This window comes from Chinchilla lanigera, unplaced genomic scaffold, assembly GCF_000276665.1.
Source record: "Chinchilla lanigera isolate Chin_1 unplaced genomic scaffold, ChiLan1.0 scaffold00001, whole genome shotgun sequence".
NCBI classification, from domain to species: domain Eukaryota; kingdom Metazoa; phylum Chordata; class Mammalia; order Rodentia; family Chinchillidae; genus Chinchilla; species Chinchilla lanigera.
In genome coordinates, this window is record NW_004955402.1 from 3364054 (window position 1) to 3376902 (window position 12849).

General features: G+C 46.7%; 1 protein-coding gene across 1 annotated transcript in view; it reads right to left on the reverse strand.

Moving 5' to 3' along the window:
- Window positions 1-12849, reverse strand: part of Ptprm (protein tyrosine phosphatase, receptor type, M) — a gene marked incomplete at its 5' end in the record, with an annotated part of 513011 nt that overhangs the window by 120607 nt on the left and 379555 nt on the right.

Below are 12849 nucleotides of genomic sequence, written 5' to 3' on the forward strand. Positions count from 1 at the left end.
TCTTTATGGATTTCTATCCATTACTGAAGGTATTAACCACCCTTACTATTATTGTTTTGTTATTTACCTCTCCTTTGACTTTAGTAGTTGTGTTACATATTTAGATGGGCTGAGACTTGGTCCAAGAATATGTACAACTGCTATGTCTTCGTGATGAACTGATCCTTTTATTATTAAATAATGACTTCCACTGTCTCTTGTGACCAATTCACATTTTCACCCTACTTTTTCTGATATCTGTAAATGTGACCTTCTCTTTTTTCTTCTGGTTATTGAATATCTTTCTCCACCTTTTATTTTCAGTCCATGAGTATTTTTATCACTAACACGAATGAGTAAACTGTTGGATCTTGACTGCTTTCAAAACTGCATTCAACCACACAAGGTCTTTTGATGAGAGAATGTAACTGACTAATGTTCAAAGTAATGACTGATAGGTAGCACTTCTTATGGCCCTTTTGCTGTTTTTTGTTTTGTAGTTCCTTTTGCTGTCTTTCTCTGTGATTTGATGACTTTCTGTTGTTGCAGACTTTGATTTCTTTCTCTTAATCTTTTTATTAACTACTACAGGTATTTCCCTTGTGGATATATTTATCCACAAAATATATTTATAACATTCTTTTTTATTATAACAATGTAAGTTCAGTCTCACACAAAAGCTTTATACTTTAACTTCTCAGTCCTCTCACATTTTGGGTATGGATGTTACCATTTACATAATTTCGTGTGTCCAATATCAAATTATTATAAATAGGGCTGTAAAATAAACTTCGTTTAACCCTTTATATGAGTTGAAAGTTGTTTACACACCACTCTTACACTATTAGAGAATTCTGACTTTGAGAACACATACACCATTAATGGTGAGCTCTTCACATTCATGTCTTCCTGTAACTCATCAGTAAACTTTCACTTTAGTTTGCGAAATTACCTTTAAACATTTCTTAGAAGGCAGCGTAGAGGTGATGAACTCTCTCAGCTTCTATTTATTTGAGAACAGCTTTATGTCTTTTCCATTTATGAAGGATAGCTCTGTTGGGTCTGTTTGGTATAATATTCCTGGTTGGCAGGTTTTGTTTTATTTTGTACTTTTCAATACCGGGGATTGAACTCAGAGTCTTTGCTCTCAGAAGCCAGCCCTTTATGTTTTACTTTGAGACAGGGCCTCACTAAGTCACTAAGTTTTTCATTTTTACTTTTGTATCATTTCGAATGTATCATCCCACTGTCTTCTGGTCTGCACAATTTAGGCAGAGAAATCTGGTAACCGCTTTATGTCAACGTAGACGTTTCTGGGTTCAACACAGCTGGCAATTTTCAAATCTCGTAAATCGAGGTGTTCATTTTTTCCCTCCAAATTTGCAAAGATTCTAGCTACTGTGTGTTTAAATAGACTTTCCGTCCTTTTATCTTCCCCTTTTATAATTCCAATAATTTGTAGAATGTTTCATTAAATGCTGTCCCATAAACTACACAGGCTTTCTTTGGTCATTGTCATTCTTTTTTTTTCTCCTCTTTGCTCCTCTGCCTGGATAGTTGTCAGGTGACCTATCTTCAAGGTCACTAACTCTTCTACCTGACAGTCCTTGCTATGGAAGCTTTCTGTTGAATTTTTCAGTTCAGTCACTGCATTCTTCGTCTCTAGAATTTCTGTATTTTTAAATGCTTTATGGCTTTCTTTCTCTGTTAAGCTCTCATTTTATGTATATGCCGTTTTTCTAGTTTTGCTTAGCAGTCTCTCTGTATTTCCTTACAGTTTACTGAACTTCTTTATCAGGATTATTCTGAGTTTTGTGTCAGTCAGATCATGGCTCTTCCATTTCGTTAGGGTCAGTTTTTAGAGCTTTGCTTTCCTTTGGTGTCACATTTCTCGGAGTCCTCACCATTCTTACACCTCTGTGTTTGTGGCTGTGCATTTGTGGAAGCAGCCACCTCTTTCAGACTTTACAGGTTCATTCAGCAGGAACAGACCTTCCTCAGTCAGTCCAGGAGCGGGTGCTGAAAGCCCTGCTGGAAACCTCCAGAATAGATGGGGTCTCTAGCTGGGTGGGAACTTCTGACTGTTTTCTGAGGCTGGGTGGTGTGTGGGCTGGGCTCTGGATACTAGCTTGGCTTCCTGGTCAGATGGGGCTGCTGGGTGGATATTAAGGTTGATGGGGCCACTGGCTGTGTTTTACTCCCGGTCAAGGGTGCTTGGTTTATTCTATTGTCAGCTGTGGTCACTACCAGGCTTCGAGGTTGGGTGGGCTGTGGCCTCTGCTCTGCAACTGGATAGGGTTACGGGTGAGGTCATGAAATCAGGAAGGGCCACTTGCTGTGCTCTGCGCCAACCCGAGTTTTATTTGACATTGTCCTGGACGGTCCAGTTGGCTTTATAACCAAGAAAACCAAATATATAAATGTTTAAATGAAGCAAAACTGTCAGTAATGATAGTTGACATAATTTCTCCATAGAAAATTCCAAAATAATCATAAATAAATGATCAAAATGAAAACTGCTGAGCCAGATTTCCACATATAAGAGCAATAAACAAAAGGCAACATACATACATCTATATATGTACTCAGATTTATATATGTATAATATGTGTATATACCTCTCAGTCTGTCTATCTATGCTATCAAATGAGGTAAAGACACGAGCTTCACACATCAGGGCCTGGTATGTTAGCTTGTGAGGACAGAGGAGAGAATATCTATCTATCTATCTATCATCTATCTAGTAAATGAACAATAAAAATAAAATGTAATTTTAAGAAGACACCATTGCCACAACAAAGACTATATGTAAGTAGAAGATATAAAGAATTTTATGAAGATTTAAATATTTACTGAAAAATATTAAAGAAGTTGAAAATAAAGACAATGTAAATCATATTAATGGGTAGGAAGATTGACTATTGGTAGGAAATCAATTTTCCCAAGCTTTATAAATAGGTCGTAAGCAATTCTAACAGAATTATGCAGGATTTTTCACCAAGCTGATGGTCTACAATGTCCACGTTTCCCATGGACTAGGTGACTCTAACATTACAGAAACACACAGGCTAAGGATTAACAACACAGGAGAGATGATAGAAAAATATAGTATTATGTATCAATTTGAAAATTATTACACATTTCCATTAACTCCCCTCAAAATACTGTTGCTTGCTTCAAATACACTTATCCCATCTTCTTGCCACTTTCTGAAGTAGATCTGGAAGTGCTCTTTCATGAGCATCTTCAGTTGTACTGCTGTGACTGATTTGTCCTGTGTCGATTCAAAATGTTTACCTTTCCTGGTCATTTTGACTCTGGGGAAGAGCCGAAAGTTGCATGATGCCAGACCCAATGAATAAGGTGGATAAGGAGTACCAGCAGGATTCAGTGTATTTTTGATCATGTTTTGTAAAAACAGTTATGAAAGAGGACTTCCAATACTATGTGTGAAAGTGGCAAGAATGATGAGACAAGTATGTTCAAGTGAGCTGATGTATTTTGAAGGGGACTAGGCAATAGATCTTTTACTGTTATTTTTACAATTTAACCATTCACCATATTTCTTTCTTGATCAGCCTTGGTATTTCCAAAGTGGTACACAGGAGGCCATAAAAAAGCTCATACAGATCGGTAAGAGACAACCAGAGGCAAAGAGGCAAAAGAGATGAGTAATGTCCATGAGAAAATTTTCACATGGACAATGAACATGAAGACAGGTCTCACTTGAAATGAAACACTGAAGAGATATGCTTTCTAACCCATGAATCTTGCAGCAATTAAGAAGAGATTAATGCTCATTTTAGAGATTATCGACTGAGGTAAGTGCTCTTGCAGAGTGCTGATGGAAACATGAGTTAGAACCGCTTCACGGAAGCAAGTTGTCAATGAATGCAAAGAACTAAACCATTTTCTGTACTCTGAACCATAATTTCACTGCTTGAGATTTTCTTTCAAAAATGATGGCAGCAAATCCAAAGACTTGTTTACAGTAGTGCTCATGTCAAAGGTACAGGAAATATATTGAGATCTAACATTAAGTGGGAAAATAAGATTTAAAACTACTTTTATTAAGATTTGAATGCATTAGAATATTAGACAGAAATTTACTAAAAATTGATAGCGAGCTTCTGGGTGAATTTCATTGGCCTTTTCCCTCCTGTAAACTTTTTTTAAAATTTTCAAATATCTTTCAAAAATTGTTTTGCTTGTAAAAGAAAATACCAACAAAATCGGTCATGGAAAGCTTTAAAAACAAAATAAGTTACTCTACCTCCTTACAACTGTTTTTCATCATTAAAACAGAGAAAAAAATAGTGGCAAGCATTCTCTTTAGGCAAATAAATCCTGTTAATTGGATTTATAGTATATTCTCCTCATGTTTCAAAAAGTAAGCTTAAAATATACTTAGTAATCAGCCAAGTAAAATATTTTGGCCATGAAATTGGCAAGGAACTAAACTGCATAATTACCTAAAGCACATAAATACAATACATATAAAACATATGCTGCATATTTATAATTAACATTGCATACATTATAATTATTCAGTATCTCTTGTATAATTTCCCAGAAGTAAATAGATAAAAGGTTTTCCATGTCTCCCTGAAGGGCAACAGTAGAAGATAAAGATAATGAAAGTTTAAAGAATCTAAAGGAGACTGAATAATATGGGTGAATTCTAAACTTTCTTATATTTCAAGCATAGACTATTATAAAATTACTTTATTTCAGAAAATGAAATAGAAAAAACTGCAAAAGTCAGCATGTTCCCTTTGTGTTCTGTGAAATGACAACTTAAAAATATTAGCGGCTCTAATTCAGTGTTGTTTGGGTCTGCATAGTACGTGCAGCAACGATATCAATTTATACAATACAATATGTGAAACAAATGAGATGGTTCAAAACACTTAAACCACATATTCCCATATTGCTCATTATCCTTAAAAATGGGGACAGTGGAGATTAAGGACGCGGTGGAAGTAGGTTCACAACTACATTCCAGACACCCATGTGCCAGTGTCACCACCATGTCATCTAGACGCAGGGCCCCAGTGCTTTGGAGAAGGGGCGGGGTTAAAAGTGAGAGTGGAAGAGGCTGCAGTGGGGGAAGAGAGGAGGAGAACACGGGAAGGCCACATCTGGAAGAAACCACCATATTCAGAAACTGGCCCTAGAGAATCAGAGGAGCTCACAGACCCCAAGTGATGGCAGCCTGTGTGGCACTCACATCCGGAACACAGTCCTCCACAAGTCCCTGGCGCCCAGTAAGTGCTGCCCCCTGGAAACCCTCTCCTCCACGAGAACGTCCACCACCCTGGAAGTTTGGCCTCACCGCGGCACAGTGTGCAAAGAGCAGCGCGGATGAGCAGCAGCAATTGGCCTTCACTCGCCGAAGTTGCTCATAGAAGCTGCATGCTTCGCTCCATGTCCAGAGCTATGGAGTCAGCAGAGATGAACCAGACCCACATGTTCTGACTCCTAATCTACTGTCCTTTCTAGTACACACACTGCTCTTTGAAAAAAAAAGAAATGACTTTTTAGCTGCTCAGTTTTTGTATCATTTGGTCAAAGCCTAAGGGTTATCTAGGTTGTGCCTTGATGTCAGAGAGTCACTTGACCAGATCATCACCGTGTGCTGTATCACTCCACTGACAAAGGATCCAGCAATTTTTGAAGGGATCTTTTAGAAAACCTTGGGCTTTCACACAGGACTCGTTTCCCAGTTAGTCTTTTCCTTTCTTTCCTCTCCAGGGCTGGCAGTCTACAATAATCCAGGGAGGCATTATGTCAACCCCATGGTGCTCAGGAGCTGCAGCTTGATTTTAGTACATCACTAGTCATTTCAGACAAGCCAGGCTGGCAGATACCATCAAAATGATTGCCCCGTGTTACTCAGACAATGAAAACTGGGATGGGAGGAGCAGTGCCAGGCTGACCTCACATCCCAGGGCCCAGACGCGGGGGCAGATTAGTAGGCAGCATCTGCTGCTGCTGAGATGTTGACTTGCACCAGGGCTGGCACTGTCAGTGGGGCCCCTGGGCTGCATGAGTCCTCCACCGAAGGACAGAATGCTGCTCACAGCAAACAAAACAGCAGAGGGGAAAAATAGCAAGTCAAATCAATAAAGCACAAGGTTAATATCTGTGGGTCTGCATCTCCCTGGCACTGGGTGTGGTGGGAAGAATGTGAGCTTTATAGTCTACAGATGAGTGACCAACACCTGCAGTTCTGCAGAGGGGTGGCCTGGGGTACAGTCCTGAAATCGGATCATTTTGTCACCTAGGAGATGGGTGCGATAATCATGCAGGAGTATGGTGGACAGAAATGTTCATCTGTGGGAGTCTTGGTACAGTGCTGGCGCAGCAAGTGCTGGCTAAAGATAGGTGCCATCACTGCTGTCACCGTTCCCCTAGGAGCCAAGCGAGACTGACGAAAGGTTCACCCTTGAGCCTTGCTCCCCCCAAATACTTCCATGAACACAGAGACACTTCTATGAACTGTGGAACTGTGAAGCACTTATGAAGTACACTGAAGTCACATCTGAACAGTTCTACAGTGCTTCTGCGAGGGGCTGGAAAGAGGCAGGGAAACACAAGTGTTCTGCCACACTCAACACGGCATGGGGCATGAGCGGGTGACTCGATGTGTGGGGCTTTTCCACACCAAGCAGTCCTCAGATGGACCCAGTCAAGTGTCCAGTCATTTGATTCGGTTCTTGCACTCTCTGCCCGGAGTGAGGTCAGATCCCACGTGACCATCCCCGCTCTATACACCGACCCGGGTATCAGGAGAGCTGTCTACACTTCAGATGCTCTGAGCACGAATCACGGTTCCTGTGACCCCTCCCTAGTCTGACTAATGTTGCGAGGATGGCTCAAAGAACTCAGGCAGACACTTCTTTCACCCTGCGTATTAGGAAGGATGGGCAGGACGAAGGGACGCACCCGGCACTCCAGGTTCACTGCAGGGCTGGCAGCCAGGAGGCTCGGGAGCCTTGCTCAGGGTCCAGCTGCTTCTACACCTCCTTCTGGAAGTGGATGGGGTGGGGCACGGTCCCACCTTCACATCCTCCAGTTGCCTGGTCTTCCTGGAGACTGGCCGGGTCCCAGCCTGGCTGCGTATGGACCCCACTGAACCTACTGCATCAGCATAAATTCAGATATGACAAGAGGCTCTTTATGAGGAGATCTCCTCTCACTTGGGAAATTCCAGAGGTTTTAGGAGTTCTGAAACAGGACCAAAGATAAAGACCAAATGTATTTCACCTCACACTGCAGAGTTAGGTAAACGTAAGCAAACATGGACTTGGTTGTCTACTCTAACATTTAAACAGAGGGCTGCCCTGAGCGAAGTGAGCAGGCTAAGTGATGCCCACGCTCCCCATCTTTGAAGGATAAGTATTGGTCGGGTCCAAGGCTTTTCCCGATTGGATGCTGCAGCCCCGCTGGTTCAGTGTGATGATTCGTACCACTCTGAGCTTGCTCTTAGAAGTTCATGCAGGTAAATCGCTGTGACGAAAAGCACTGGCCCACACAGCGTTAGGAGGACAGCAGCACTGAGAGGCTTCAAAGTGGACTTGGGAGGCCAGTAAGGGGCAGCGCTTACGTCTGATTCCAGCTCCTTCCTGGGACAGGAACGCTGGCCACCCCCACCCTGGGACCACAGGTCTCTGAAGAAATGGGCCACCCACAAAGGAGGTTATCACACTCCTGCTTTAGGTGGATGACCTTTGTGTTCGCCCTTTCCTTCCTGGGTCTGTTCTTGGTTATGCTCCTGGTCTCTTCTCAACATCCAAAGCCATAAGCTCCACTCATCCTGCTTTCCTACAATACCAATCCAGAGCTCCCCAGTCGGCTACAGTGTTCCCAGCCACTGTACCGCCTCCTACGCTACGGAGATGCAGGGCTGGAGACGGGGCAGGGAACAGCTGTTCCCCTCGAGACTGGGTCTGCAGGGTTCTGGTGGGGGAAGGAGGAGAGGAAGTCACTCCCTGCGAGGTCACAGCAGGTGGCCCAGCTTGTGGGCACCCCAGAAGTACCCGGGGTGTAGAGGATGGAGAATCCCTCTCAGCGCTGGGGGGGAGGAGCTGCAGTCACAAATGAGGCTGGTGACCCAGTTGAGGCTGTGCTAGAAAGGGCCGAGGACACAGGGCTGAGCTTCTTATCTGTGGAAAGAATCTACCAGCACCTCAGGTGAGTGTGACATCCTCACACAGGCTGCTGACGGAGACACCCGGGCGGCACAGTGGATTCAGGGGCACGTGTGAGAGGACTCCCGCAGCGCAAGGCAGTGACAGGCCAGGCATGACATCTGGAGTTTCCCAAGTGAGAGGAAGGCAAGGGACCGGGAGGCCGCAGACGGGGACACAGGCAGGGCCGTGACCCTGGGACCTGCTGCGTGGAGGTGAGGGAGGGAGAAACCCGGTTTGACCGTGACATCACCACCTTCACCATGGCGTGAGGAACACCAGAGACTCAGGACACACACAAGGCTGGCACACAGGCACCCTTCCGTCCCTTGGGGGCCAGGGCTGCACAGACGAACTGGTGGCTAATGGCCCCTGACATCGAAAGCCTGTGAACAAGTGGGACAACCGCTTCACTGCTCTGGTGTTGGGGAAAATTTGTATAACCAGCTCCAAAATGCAAACCAGTTGCCAAGAAGTCCTTCACACAAACTCTAATGTGCTGATGCCACTGCTACGGGGGCGGGAGGGAGCGTCACGGGAAACAACAATCCATGACCTCATTTTCTGAAGGCTGAGCTTGTCATCACAGACAAGGGCAAAGGAGACCACGTGACAAACTCCCGCTCATGCGCGGGCTGCAGACGCAAGCAAAGCAGCGACTGAAACACTTCTACATCAGGACTTCAGGAAAAACAAACCGTGTATTCCGGGTAGAACCAACTCTCTTTTGCACTATTTAAAAATACAGACACTTTCATCCACTAAGAAAACATCTGTACACCCACACCTGACTTGCAACCGCTTGAAGCCATCTCAGAATTTCAGAGGGAAGATTTTATCATTTTCTTATGGACCTGGCTCACTAGCACAATAATCATTAAAGGATGAAAAAGAAAAACAAAAACGTCAAGAATCACTTGGCTGCCGCAGCGGTTGGAGGCGCAGCTGCGGGGATTCTTAATGCGTTTACAGCGCCTGCCAACACTGCCCTCCCTCCGCTCCCCACCCCGCCTGTCAATGGTTTTGTTTGGTGTGTTTTGGACCTTGTGGGATAGAAAATAACCTGCACTGATTGTGGCAATTGACAGACTCAGCTGGTGCCTCAGAGAGGGAATGGGACTGAAAAGCACATCTGAGAGGTGTGGGCCCGAGGTGCGGCGGTGCAGAGCTGGGGGTGGAAGCTCAGGCAGGCTGTGTTCCCAGCAGCTGAGTCACGAGAGCGAGCCCTCTGATTTCACGCCCCGCCCAAGCGAGGGGCCGCTGTATCCTGTGTAAACTTTTCACGAAGCATGTGCCACTCTCTTTGGCCCACGAACCCCTCCCTGCAAAGGACAGAGAGGGGTCCAGGGCGGGGGTCTGACACTGGGTCGCCCTCCCCGTGAAAGGCCATCCTGCCCTGGCAGCGAGGCTGGAGTTAGCACTCCAACTCTGCGGAAGGCGGGCCTTTCCAGCAGCGGAGTTTAAAATTTTACTTGGTGGGGTATGCCGGCTTCCCTGAGGTGGAAGGCAAGCCAGTAAAAACAGAGGGGTGGAAGGGGGCAGATTGCTGGGACTTGGTCCAGTACAGGCAGAGGCACCCCACAAAACACAGTGCGCACCCCAAACACACTCAGCTGCTTTCCTCAGAAAAGAGGGAGAAGATGGAGGTGTGAGTGTGGGGGGAGACAGACCAGCCATTCATCCAAAGAGACTTACAAGGAGCTATGGATGAGGAGATGATACGTTTAAGAAAATCTAGGTTCCTTGGGAAAACTCATATGCTGTTCTTGAGCCTGAAGAGCTTAGCATAATGTCTTCAATTCCTTGGTTTAAACAGCCATAAAACAATCTCCTTGTTCAACTACAAAATTAATCACCAGCGTTTGTGCCTGGAGAGATTCATGGCAGGGAGCAAAGCAGGCAGAATAAAGGGAAAACTTTCCAAATGCATTGAGTTACACACGCAAACACATGCATGTTTTCAGAGAGCAGGATGCAGAGAGAGCTGCTTGGATTTCTGGCAAGACTCAAGGGTAGTAAGAGGCAAATTAGTTTTCGTGCCCCCGAGTGGTGCCGGCTCTCAGCTCATGAGCTGGGCCATGGGAACCCTTCGGGACGTCCTGTGTGGAAGGGGTGCGCAATGCTGTGTCCCCCTTTGCCTCAATCTTACTGTCGCAGCAGCATGCACACTTGCAGAAAAGCCTGACTGTCTGCCTGCTTGAGGTTGACGTCCTTATGTGTGGATCCCCTAAGGGACACTGGGTCAGTTAAAAAATTGAGGAGGGGCTGGGGATTTAGCTCAGTGGCAAAAGCGCCTGCCTGGCAAGCGCAAGGTCGTGAGTTCGGTTCCTGGTACCGGAGAAAACGCCCCCCCAAAAAATCAATAAATAAATAAAAAATTGAGGAGTAAGTGAATTAAAGATCGAACAGAAGACATATAATAGGAAGCAGGGAGCCAGAATGTTTGCAAAAAGGGGAGGGACTAAGAGATGGAAGAAGGAAAGGAGGAGCAAGGGACAAAAACTGATGTGTCATGGGCACGCCCCAGCTCCCACGGTGAAGCGTCCTCATTAGCCCTGTGAACACGTACTAACACAAAATAAATGCAGATGGAAAATGAGCCCTAAGCAAGGTCTTGTGGGGAGCACAGAGTGGGAGAAAAATCACTCTCCAGCCACACAGGGTCACCACTGCCTCATCCCTGACACAGTACTGCCCCTCTGGCGGCTGTCACGCTGCGGGGACAAGTGGAACACCCATGTCCAGCACAGGCGCTGAAGAGCTGCAGTCTGTGGTGAGTCTCCCCTTTGGGCGCTGGTGATGAAAGGCCAAGCAATCTGCAGGGCAGGGTGGCCGAGCACTGTCCCCCGAGATCGGCTGTGTCCGTCTCCATTCCTGCAAAGCCCATAGCCTCGTCCCCCAGGGCTGGCGCAGACAGACAGCCTCGTCTCTCGCAGCAACATCAACAAACCTGCCCTTTCCACTCTGTCTCCCCCAGAGACCCCGTGGCCCTCCCTGCCGAATGTGCCATTTTCTGCTCACTCCAGCATGTTTACTCCTTGATTGTGATTCCTGCCTGAGTTTCTTTTGAATCAAATTACTACGTCTCCCTGGTGAGTGTGCCACATGACCACCTTGTTAGAACAAAGTCAAACAAAGGCCCACACCATCCTCACCTCAGCCCCTTCTCGTCCCTGCCCCAGTCCTCTCCTTTGGACGCTTCTGTCAGCCACGAGATCGGTAACAGAGCTGCCAGTGTTTAGGCCGACTTTCGGACATTGCCGCCTTGGAAAAGGTGCAGAACGGGGTAGAACAGGGTCACCAGAGAGAAAAGTCACGCTCCAGAAATGTGAAACTTGATGACTGGTTTCCCCCAAATACACGGACAGAAGAAAACCAGAAAGACTAAGTGGATGGTGACAGACACGAGCCACAGCAGTAAGGAATCTGCTCTTGCTCTTTTTTGTCCCCAGACTCTTCCGGACTGACGTCACTCGCGGCCCGGGAACCCTGGAAGCCAGGTGTGCTGGACAGTGCTGCACAGGGACAGAGGACTGCATTTCCCGTCACCCCGCTGCAGCCAGGATGTCTTCCCTCTCCCTTTTACGTTTTCTGGGTATTGACTACGACCTATCAGCAATTCCCGTGCAACTCTCGTGAGCCTTAAGGGCTGAGCAGCTCACACTCGCCAGATCTCCATCCTCACACTAGGGCAAGACCTGCGCCCCCCGCCCCTCGAGTCTTCCTTCTCTTCCACTGTGACATCCAGATGTCCTCCATGAGGGATCCCTGACGGCCCTGTCCCCCAGCCCCTCCCGTGACTCACGTGTACAGAATGGTGCCCTTGCCCCCGTGCTCCCCATGCTCGTGCTTCGCGTCGAGCTAAAATGTGTCCTCTTTCACCTGCCCCTGCCCGACTCCCACTCACCCTGTCTGGGGAAGCCATCTCGGCACAGGCTGGCCTGGGCGCCCCCCACTGGCCTGCACAGCACCCCTGAACATAGTCCGGGCACAGTTTCTGATCAGATGCTCTACAGCGGCCATTCAGCTGCTGGGCCTTGTGCTGGGAGCTTCCTGAATGGATGGTGGTTGTGGGGGCCACCGTCCCCCCCTGCACCTCTGGCCCTGCAACCCTGTCCCAGATCCTACTTTGCCAAAGACACCACTGTGCCCTTTCTTTTTAAAGAAGAGTCTATAGTCTATTAACAGTTATACAATTCCCTAGGCCCTTCTTATCTTAGATATGAAAATACTATTTAAGCAAGGACAGGGGATAGCACAGATTTCTCACTTCTTAAGCTTTTCTCAGTTCTTAAACTCTTACACCCCAGAACACGGCCAATTTATATACAGTGACTGTTTCCTAGGAACTTTTTTTGTTTGTTTTTTCCAGTACCGGGAATCGAACTCACGACCTTGCGCTTGCCAGGCAGGTGCCGTGCCACTGAGCGAAATCCCCAGCCCCTCTAGGAACTTTTGAGCATGGGCAACATGTGGTAAGGTGACCACCAAGCCCCACAGCTGGAGCAGACAGGATGGGCACCTTTGCACCAAGCGTGTGGCTGGCTCCGTTCCCTGATGCTCCATTTGAGGGGTGGCGACAGGGATGGAGCCTTGGGGTGATGCAGCTTCTCTGCCCGTGGTGTCCCCTCTCAGACCTCACCATACCTTGCCTCTGTGCCTGCGCTGCTGCCTCTGT